Below are 10,447 nucleotides of genomic sequence, written 5' to 3' on the forward strand. Positions count from 1 at the left end.
GCCCTCACGTCACTTAGGTGAAGGTGTGCCTGCCACTGCAGGAGACAGGGACAGATCTCTCCATCTCCTCTGACACAGGCAAAGTAAATTATGGGATGACCACATCTTCCCAATGAAGTTGCCCTCTTGCTCCCTGCAGCTTGCTGTCCTTATCTTCTCTCCCTTCACCTGCATGGTTTTCTTCTTGAAACAGCGCCACAGCAAAGAAGGATCTCTCACTCACATTCCCAGAGCGTGGAGGAGCCCTAATGGGAGAGTGAGACATCTGCAGTGCCAGGCGCTGCACAGACGCAGGACCGAGAGAGCTGCTGCCCCAGTTGATGCAGGAAACAGCGAGGGACGTGCATGAGGATGCAGAAATTATGTTCCTGTCCCGCAGACACAGAGACGCTGGTTTCTCGTGAGGCAACGCAGACAATGCCCTGCCTTGTCAGGATTAGGAGCGTGTTTCTGGGAGCGTGTTTCTGAGGGGAAGACATCACCCCAAAGGCGGGCTGAGCTCACAGAGCAGCTCAGTAACACAAGCTGTAACAAGGCTTCTACCTCTGCCCGGCCACCTTTCCTTCCTAATCCCCTAGGCTTTACTTCACGTTTGTTGTTGTTGTTTGTTTGTTTGTTTTTGGGGGGGATTTTTTTTTTGTTGTTTGTTTGTTTTTAAACTCTCCCCTTTTCATCCATTTTAGATAAAATCACCCAGCAACTCAGAAGCTATTGGATCACCCCTTGTTGGGGTCACTACCCAGAGGCGTTTCCTCAGGAACCCGCCGCTCAGCAAAGAGAGGCCGTAGTTCTCTCCCTTCCCGGCTTCCCGGCAGTGCCAGGGCCGCGGCCCGCCCCTCCGGTGCCCCTGGTGTCCCCGCAGAGCCCCGCGTCCCGCCACCCCCCGCAGCCCCTTCCCGCCGCCCGGGCACTGGAGCTGCCGCCGCCGCCTGCGGCCGCCAGGTGGCGCTGCCGCTCCGCGATGGACCTTCCCCCGGCCTCGGGGTGGGAGCTTTAGCCAGGGGGTTAAAGCAGGGAGGGGGAAGTTTAGGTTGGATGTTCGGAGTAATTTCTTCACGGAAAAGGGTTATCGGGCATTCGAACGGGCTGCCCAGGCCAACAGGGAGTCGCCACCCCTGGAGGCATTTGCCATATGGGCATAGTACTTCGGGATGTGGTTTAGTTAAGGACTGGTCGGTGTTAGGTGAACAGCTGGATGGATGGTCTTCCTTGAAGGTCTTTTGCAGCCAGGGTGGTTCTGTGAAGGCAGCGTTTGCACAGCCAACAGGGTGGCTGCTATGTGAGGTGGAGGGGCCCAGAGTCAAGAGGGCTTGGGAGGTGTCCGCTGCAGGAAAATTCAGGTCCTTGCTTTCCATTTTTAAAACGTAAGGTTCCCCTCCCAGCCCCAGCGGTTGCAGAGCGCAGCTGGAAGTCGTGATCCGTGACAGGGTTTTAAAGGTCCAGAAACCAAAGCATAAAAACTCGCCCCCCTCCCAACCCAAAACATACGCAGAGATCATAGAATCACAGGGTAGTTTGTGTGGGAAGGGACCTTGAAGATCATTTAGTTCCAACCCCTCCTTGTGGGCAGAGACACCTTGCACTAGACCAGGTTGCTCGGGGCCCCATCCAGCCTGGCCTTGAACACTTCCAGGGAGGGGGCACCACAGGTTCCGTGGGAAACTTGTGCCAGTAGCTCACAGTGAAGAATTTCTTCCTCATATCTAATCTTAATCTATCCTCTTTCTGTTTAAAACTGTTAAGTTAATCTCATTATTTAAACACGTTTGTGTAATTCTGAGGGCTGTGATTTTTGAACAGGTGGGAATGGGTGTCTGCTGGGGTTTAAGAGTATGATAAAGGCTTCTCCCAAGGCCGAATCCACCAGCAAAGCAGACCTGTACCTTTCCTACAACAGAATTTTGCACACTCTTCCAGCACTGATGGAAACAAGGTCACTCAGCCAGTTAGGCTCAGGTTTAGCCTAGACTACCCAGACCCAGACAGCCTGGCATCACTCCCCCTTTTTGCAGACGGGCAACCAGAGAGAGAGGAGAAAGTCGGGGTGAACCGCATGAGTGAGCAAGCAGCGGGTTCTTCAGGGAGCTCTCAGTGAGCACAGATGGCTTTATTTCCCGTCCCCCCCCGAGGGCCGCAGGGTGCCCGCAGCTATGCTGCTGTGGGGCTGAGGAGAGATTTGCATGGCCCTGTGGGCCAGGCACCGGCAATTTGAATGACAACGGGGCGAGGGGCAGGTTAGGTGGAATGATGTTGATCTGTCTGCATGGGCGGCTGCTGGCAGCTGCAGTCCAGCAGCCATCCTCGCCTCCCCTATCAATATCCTTTCCCCTGAGCTGGAAGAACTGAGGGATAATTTAGTCTTTATGCTAGTTTGGACTTCGTCTGATTACCAGCTGAGCCTGATTACACAGGCCTTGCCGTCCCTTCAGGGAAATAGTCCAGACAGCATGGAGGGGCTGCTGCTCCTCCTGCCAGTACTTCTGCTGCCCAGCCCTCCTATTTCATTTAGGATTGCAAGGAGGGCTGCTTGTTCTCTCCACTGTCCTCCCTGTGCACCCACCATCTGAGACCAAAGGACCATGTTTTTCTTGAGGACTCTAAATCACGTTCACACGTAAGTCTTGAATGCAGACTTGTAGAGGTAGCTTGCTGGGGAGCTCAGCTCTTGTGATTACTGATGACATGGATCTGGGCCCTGGAGCAAGGAGTGAGGTGGAGCCCATCTTCAGGTGGACCTCCTTACCCACCTCAGTTTCCCCTTTCTTTCACAGCTTGGCACCTAAGCTCCAGTCTGTGCCAGCCCGTGCCATAGCTGTACTGGGTGCCTTGGTTTTCCGTGTAACTAGAAGCAAGAGTGAGGAGTCAGGTAGAAACTGGTTGAAGCAGCAAAGCTAAAGATCTGTTCAGGCCGAACATCTCAGTTTCAGCTATTTCAGTGATAAGAGAGCAAGTGGCAGGCTGGACAGAGTTAAAGTACTGGGAACTGGCAGCAGCTGGCAGTTGCAATCCAGACACCAGCCCATCCTCCCCCATCAATTGTGGATTGCCACTTAGGAGCACTTGGACCAGACAGACAGAAGATTCAGATCTCCATCCACATCAGCAGTTCTGCAGAGTTCAGATGAAGGGAATTTTTGGCTTTGGACTTGTGCAATTTTCAAAGCTAATTAACATATGGTGTTTTACTTGCTGCCATCAGCCCCTTTGTATTAGCTGTGATCCAAGTTTAAACACTGTAGATGAATTATGATGGTCATGGTGCCACATTTGTTTGGAAGGGAATTATGCAGGGAGATGGAGTGAAATAATGCAAAACTAGAGCCAGAACTGGTTGAAAAGCATTCCTGCACAGCTGAGATATTTCTGGAGCAGCCTCTCTTTCACAGAGGAGTTATCCCAAGTTCTAAATCTCAGTGAAAACACTTGACCTTTGACTTGAACTGAGACCTTGGCTATTGATCCCAGGAAAAACTTACAGAGGGCAGTCACATTCTGCCTGCAGTAGCTCTGGCTCCTGAATGGCTCCGCCTGTTTTTAGGAACTGTCACATTGAAGTCTCCCCCTCTAGCTTCTCCACATCGTCTCCCTGTGGGTGAGTAGGGCTGTGTGAGTTTGGCACCATTGTCTTTGGAGCTCACTTTGAAGTAAGTGAAGGCTGCTACTACATTGCCTAGTAGTCTCTCTTTACCAGAGTGCAAGCCCATCTCCTGCAGCCTGCTCACAGGTTACATCTTGGTTGATGCTTCCAAGTTTTTTGACATCCCTCTGTAACTGGGGAACTCCAAACAAGACAAAATATCTAGGTGCAGCTCACCAGCACTGAGCAGATTCGGATAGTAACTTGTCTGGATCTGCTTGCCACCTTCTTCCTAAGGTAGTCCAGTATGGGGATGGCATTATTTGCAGTGAGGTCACTCTGCTTGGCGTCCACTTGTAATCCCTTGGTCCTTTTCAGCTGGGTATAAACAGGTACATCTACACTGACAGATCACACAGGCACCACCAGGAGTGCTCCTTGGCCCTGAGTCCCCATGGCATTGGTGGTCCCCCACTGCTAGCTGGCTTTTGGGATTTGGCCCTCACATCTCCACTGGTGGTGGTACCTTGAGTGTTGGTCCGTTTTTCTGTTCCAGGCATCTGAAATGATGTGAGAGCTGGGGTACAGCAAGGTGCATCCAGCCACCAACAGCTGCTGACCCAAGCAAGTGTCAAAGGATGGAGCTTAAGCAGCAGCTGTCTGGTGGCACCAGGACACAGCCTGACACAGGCTGGTCTCTCCCATGGCACTGCAAGCTTGGATGCCACAGCGCTGTCCTGTGCTCTGAGGCACAGATGGTCTGAAGGAGACTCCATTGTGCTTCATTGGACCAAAGAGCTGTCCTTCCACATCCCATGTCCAAGCTTGGCTAGCAGCAGGTGCGCAGGAAAAAGGTATAGCTACCAGGTGGAGGATCACTTTGTATCTATCAGGCTTACAGTTTTGGGACACTTTGGAAATACCCACAGAGAGGAGTCTGACCAGTCTTCCTATGACACAGCACAACTGAAGGAGGACCATTCACAGCCCAAGCTGTTTGCTGTCTTTGCAGCTGCCCTGTGAGCTCCTTTTGATTGTACACAGGCAGTGTTTCCCCTATAGGTAATCTAAAGATGGAATATCTCCAAGTTATTGAAATGCTTTGTTTCAATATTTCATTTTCAAGCAGCTCGTCAATTAGGTTTGGGTTCTTTTTAAGGTGAAAAGAATATTTTCATTGATCTGAAACTCGTGTCTTTGCAAAGGGTTTTTGCTAGATGTGAAACTTCAAATTCCAGGCTGCTTTTCTGGTATGGGGTGAAAGCAAGAGTTAAATTTGTAGAATTGCCTCTTTCAAAAAGACAGAGGAAAACTAAGGAGCCTCAGGCCTCCTGGACTTTAGCTGACCCTTCTGACTGTTAAGTTTTGATTATTTTTTATTGTTGAGTTGTTTTTATTTTCTTTCCTTGTAAACAGGTTGCAATGATGTGGCTGAAAGTATTGCCATTCGTTCTGGGAAGAGTGAAAGCTGCTGAGCTGTGCAAAGCCCAAACTTCAAGTGTTTTGCTTTAAAAAGCTTGAGGGGCTCTATTCCTTGGTTGGCTGCCTGGGGTTTTAAGAGCAGGATCTATTTTCTCTTTTTGGTGCCATGCATTAATGGGCAAAGCATCAGGTTAGTGATAATGATGCTGTTCTTACAGGCTGCTGAACATGGTGGTTGGTGGTTTGCTCTCTTCTGCTAACCCTTGCCTGTCTAAAAGTGCTGCACAATTAAAGCTGTTTGTTGCCTGTGAGGTGTGGGCAGACCTTAGGGGGAATGTTGCTAACTGCAGGTATTGGTGCGTTGCCACCCCAACCCTGGGCTGGGAGGGCTGGGAGATGTGCTGCAGAGACAGGCAGGGGTTTCTTTTGGACATTGCTTTGTACCAAGTGATGTATTCTGGCCCTGGCTCCTTTTGCCATGCTACTCATGCTGTCTTGACTGGCAGTGATCCAAGGAGGGCTGTGCTGTGCCTGCTTGCTGCTGGTTTGGGCCCATCAAGGTTTATTAGCTGTGCTCTGCACTGTGCTGAAGTGACTGTGCTGCTTCAGAACACAAGCTGTGCTTCAGCTAATGAGAGCAGTTGGGCCTGAGGTGGCTCGCCGTGGAGGTAGCCCAGAGGCCTCCACCGTTGTGGTGTAGCTCCTGTGCAGCCTGAACCCAACACCCACAGAGCCACCTGGAAAACTTTAGCTCACTCTGTGCCTGTCCATGGATGGGGTAGCAGGGGGGCTGCATTTGGGCTGTGCCCCTGCTGCTCTTATTTGTGAAAACTGGGCAACTGTGCATGGAAAGAAGTCGGCAGAGGGTCCCTTGCCAGCCACTCATCTTTTGGTAATAACCTGAAGAGCACATGTGGCTGGGATGATGTTCCAAGGAGGTGTGCGGCTATGGAAACCTGCCTCTGCATGCCCAGAGAGCACGTGAGAGCTTGCGAGCAGAGGCACTAATGCTTCTCCACCATGCCCCCCCTGTGATCTTTCTGCAAACAGCCCTGCGGGGAGAACCACTTCATTTTCTGGTCTGTGTTCCCTAGGCTCGCAATACCTGGGGAAAAAATGACAGCTCTCTTTTCTTGAAACTACATGTCAAATGCCCGGGGCTGTAATGAAATATAGATCTTCCTGATGCTGGAGGTAATACATGGGTGTTTCCTTGTACACTGGAGGAATGAGTCTGCCATGTCTCCAGTGCACAGCAGCCTACTGCAGCTGGAGGAGAGCTGCTCTGGAGCTTCACTCACCTCGTTATCCAACAGCTAAATAAAGACATGATATTCGTTAGGGTATAGTGGGGGGTCCAGGGGAATATGATCAAATACAAAGATCAATCAGGGACATTAGCCAAGGACCCTACTTGGGGAATTGGTTCCTGACTGTACTCATTTTCACCGGTCCTTATTTCAGAGCCACCAAATGCCCTTTATGCTTCTGATTTGAGGGCTTCTTATTAGGCAGCTGCAGACATCTGGCACATCTTCCATTCAGGCCTGACCCTCTTAGAGCGGAGAAGGGCAGGTGAGCACACACAGAGCCAGAGCTGATCTGGCGAGGAAGGAGAAGGCGCTGAGATCAAAGTTGCCCAAAAACCCTTCCCACACTATGGTGAGGATCAGCACCCAAGAAGGGCAGCAGGAGAAGCTCTCTATCTGGAGGAGCTTGCAGTACTTGGGCAGAGACGTGTTCTGCTGCGACTCCAACCATGGTCTGATCCCAATGTGTGGCTGCAGTACAGCAGAGTCATGAGTTGCTGTGTGCCATGAGCTTAGTCATGCCACAGCAGCCATCTGTGTGTGTCCTGCACCCGAGATGGATATGTGGTGTGCAGCAAGGTGCTGAGGAGCCTGCCTCCCCCTCCCCATCTTCGCAAGTCAAACTAATTGAAGTGGCTTTGGGTTTTTCATGAGCTGTGGTCTGTCACCTGTTCTCAGCTGCCAAAGGGTGGTGAGCCACCAGGCTGCAGAGCTTGTGGGTGCTTTGTCCTTCTTCAAAGTAAGGAGTCAAGCTTTGCTGAAAAAAGATGTTTCCTGACATGCTGCCCATTAAAGACCATCTAGTTCCAACCTCCCTGCCAAGGGCAGGGAAACCTTCCACTAGAATGGAAATATGAAATATGTGCAAGAGCCATGATGGAAACAGAAGAGCTCAACTTTTAAGTATTACAGTCAACCCTGGCTGCAGAATTTGTTGAAGAGCTGTTCTCAAAGGACAGATAGTCCATCATTGCAAACAGCAGGTTTCTGAGCACCTTTTCCAGAAGACAAAGCCTTGGCCCTTGCCAAGAAGTTGGGCAGAATGAACCTCATCCCTGGTCTGGCAGATTCAGCCTGAAACCTCTTCACATACCTCAAATCAGACCAAGACACAACAAATGTTCCCAGCCCAGGTTGTAGGCTGATTTGATGACTATCTTTCTTTTAAAACAGCCTCAACACCACATCGGTTGAAGGTTATTTTTAAAATTGTGCAGCTGAATAAAAACAAGATGATCTATGAGGTCTTTTGAACAGAAAAAAAAATTTTAATTAGTTGGTGAGGAGTCATCCTGGGTAAGTGCCTAGTAGCTGGCTCAATGTGGGTCTTCTGTCTGCCTTTGTGTGCGGGTACATATGGTCTCAGTGGATGTGTATGGAGTGGAAGCAGTCCTGTTCTGTAGGTCCCCTGTGCTCAGGTTTGTGTTTGTGTACTGGGAGAGTTAATGAGAACAGACTGCCTTTCTTTCCCTTCGTTCCCCAATCCCATCTGTTCAAACAAAAGGCTGAAAGGGAGAGAGAGCCGAGACCCTGCTGGTCAAGAGGGGATGGATAATAACACATATCCTTGGGCTACATTTCAGCACATGCAACCCTTTCAAGCTGTGCTAAAGCTTTTATTCAGGCAAGAGAAAGAACAACCAATATGAAATAAGTTTGTTTTTTTCTTCTTTTGAAAAAAGCTGCATCAGGCCTGAAGAATGCTACATTCCGTTCTATCCCTGTAACGTTTTAGAAGGCTGGGTTATAAAAAAGGACTATGAAGCAGCACTGATTGATTATATATTTGTGTGTGTGCAGACAGAGCACGGTATTGGGTGAGCGAGTGACATATGCAGAGGGGCCAAGCTCAGCTTATAAAGTCAATTTTCACTGTGTTTGCACATGGTAACAGTTCCAGATTCGTGTAATTAACTATACATCAAAAGGGTGTGAAGGACGATATATTCCTCTCCGCCTTGGGGATTTGATGGGTACTTTGCAATTCATGGTTAACCCCCCATTCACATATTTGTCATTATGGTCGTGCCAAACAACTCATCTGAAGATCAAAACAGCTTTCTGGGGGCCTGTTACAGTGAGAGTAGCAGGAGAGATGGCACCTTGAATCCCAAAGCAGGGAGCGAGTGGCAGAGAGGGATGCAGCCCTGGATGGCAGCACTGGTGCTCAGCGCTCTGCCAGCCGTTCCAGGGACATCGTAATGGTTTACGGGAGAAAAATGGTCTCAAATGCCATTAGTTTAATGCTTCATAATGTCGTTGTGTCTGTTTTAAATGCAATCACGGAGCTCAGGGGACACCCAGGACTAAAATAAAAAGGAGGAAAAGGCATTCCAGAAACGTAGTGATGGAAAGGAAGGCAGGGGAATCTTTGGCGAGCAAAGAAATGAGATTCACTGATTGTTTGCCAGTGAGCAGGTAGCACACGAGTAATCGGTGTAGGATGGTTAAAGTTCACCAAGAGAACTGATTGCAACCAGGTGGCAATAAACACAGGAAGGTCACAGTAAGTCTTGGGGAGGAGAAGAGAGAGTTTTGCAAAACACAGAATCTGGTCCTGGCAAAAAATTTCAGAAGCAGTAATTTAAAGTTTCAATTTCTAGGGCTGTGTTAGTGGCTCTGCCTCATTTTCAGAAGTGACACACAACAGATCCCATCAAATATGTCCATCATCCCCTACCAATCCAGCAGGTTTATTGAGCTGTGTGTGGGTGCCGAGCAGTGGGGTGCTGGACTCCCACTAGCTCAAAGAGATGGAACCAAAAAAAAATGAAACAATGAAACTGCTCAAAACCAATGAACAAGCTGAAGCTGATCTTTTCGTGTCAATGGAAATGCCAACAAATACATCTAAAAAAGCAATTAGTATAAGTGGTGGTTATGCCCACATAAGCTTTAGAAATCTTTCTAAGTGTCTCACATCTCCTTTCAGTCGCACAGGTGGAGCGGTTTCCTTATGGATGAAACCTCCCTTGGTTGGCATATATATCTCCAAGTGAGGCAGGTACATGCTCCATTCAGACAGGAGTGGTTTGATTCTAGCAGTCATCAGTTATTCTGCTCCAGGGTGAAAATAAACATGGTGTAGGGATCATAGGAATGGCCAGCCCTGTCCCTTTCTTTTTGAATCCTAGCAATCGGGAGCAACCTGCACACAGACACTGGTGGCTAATATAACGTAGGAAATTTGCATGGGGCAGCACATCCCCTGTCATCTCCTCACCTCTTCTCACAGGGGATCCATCTGGCACGTCGAGTGGACGCTATAGCTGCTCTCTTGTCTATCATTCCAGAAGCAGACCCCTTGAGCCCGGCCTGATGGCTCACTATTGATACATTAGCAGGACTTGCCTCTGCTGGATTAATCCATCAGGCAACCGCAAGAGGTGGTTTCCAGGGATTATTACTCTGGTGGGTGCATGCAGCGGTTGAAAGGAGAAGAGATCACGGTAGTAGCTGGTTTACTGAAAAGACAGAAAAATGAATGTGGCAGAAATAGTACTCTTAGCATTGCAGATAGGTATAGATCAATAGGTTGATGCTTTCAGCTCCTCTCTTTGCTTCCTGCTGCAGCTCTTTGTAGAAACCAAGAAAACACAGGTTTTAACAACGCTTTCTACAAGGCTGGTTGCATTTATAAGAATCTTTTCCCAGTCTCTACAAGCTAGCCAAGTATAAGCCTTGAGACTGAGATCTGCCGTGATGGATGTCTCTGGTGGTTTGGACTGGGGGAGCTGAGTTTAATCTGAAGCTGTTCAAAAGCAGTTCCTAGGAACAAGGCTAGAGAAAAAGAAACAGATGTATCTGTAGTTTAAAATTGACTCACAGTGCCTCTCTTTATGAAGTTCTAAAGCTTCTGTGGAGCAGCAACTAGAAATTTGGCTTGAAAGGGCCTCCACTCTGGGGGATATGACTTCTGTCATATCCTGAAAAACTGTCCCAGTTTGGCCAGATTGTGAGTCACCAAAGAAAACCAGAGTAAATCTCATTTGCACTTGCCCAATAGAGTTTTGTCAGACTTTAACAGCCGGGTTGTCTACCTACCCCTGGCATGCATGCGTCTGTGTGTTACCCACCCCTGTGGAGCAAAAGAGTGTGCAGTCTTGAGCTGCGTTTTCCTTACAAGGTCCTTAACCGT

Source organism: Apus apus, chromosome 1 (assembly GCF_020740795.1).
Source record: "Apus apus isolate bApuApu2 chromosome 1, bApuApu2.pri.cur, whole genome shotgun sequence".
Classification (NCBI taxonomy): Eukaryota; Metazoa; Chordata; class Aves; order Apodiformes; family Apodidae; genus Apus; species Apus apus.